Raw genomic sequence first — 243 nt, forward strand, 5'->3', positions numbered from 1 at the left:
CCGATCTAGATGTCGTCTAGATCGAGCTTTAGCGAATGAAGAATGGCATACTCTGTTCCCATGTTCTTATACAGAATATTTAGGGTTAGTGGCTTCTGATCATCGTCCAATAGTGGCTTATCTGGATGATAAATTAACTAGGAGAAAAGGGCAATTTCGTTTTGATAAACGATGGATTGGACAAGAAGGTCTTTTGGAATCAATTACAACGGGCTGGTCAGCTTATAGTGCAACAAGAGAAAC

The sequence above is a fragment of the Brassica oleracea genome, unplaced genomic scaffold (assembly GCF_000695525.1).
Source record: "Brassica oleracea var. oleracea cultivar TO1000 unplaced genomic scaffold, BOL UnpScaffold01492, whole genome shotgun sequence".
NCBI lineage: Eukaryota > Viridiplantae > Streptophyta > Magnoliopsida > Brassicales > Brassicaceae > Brassica > Brassica oleracea.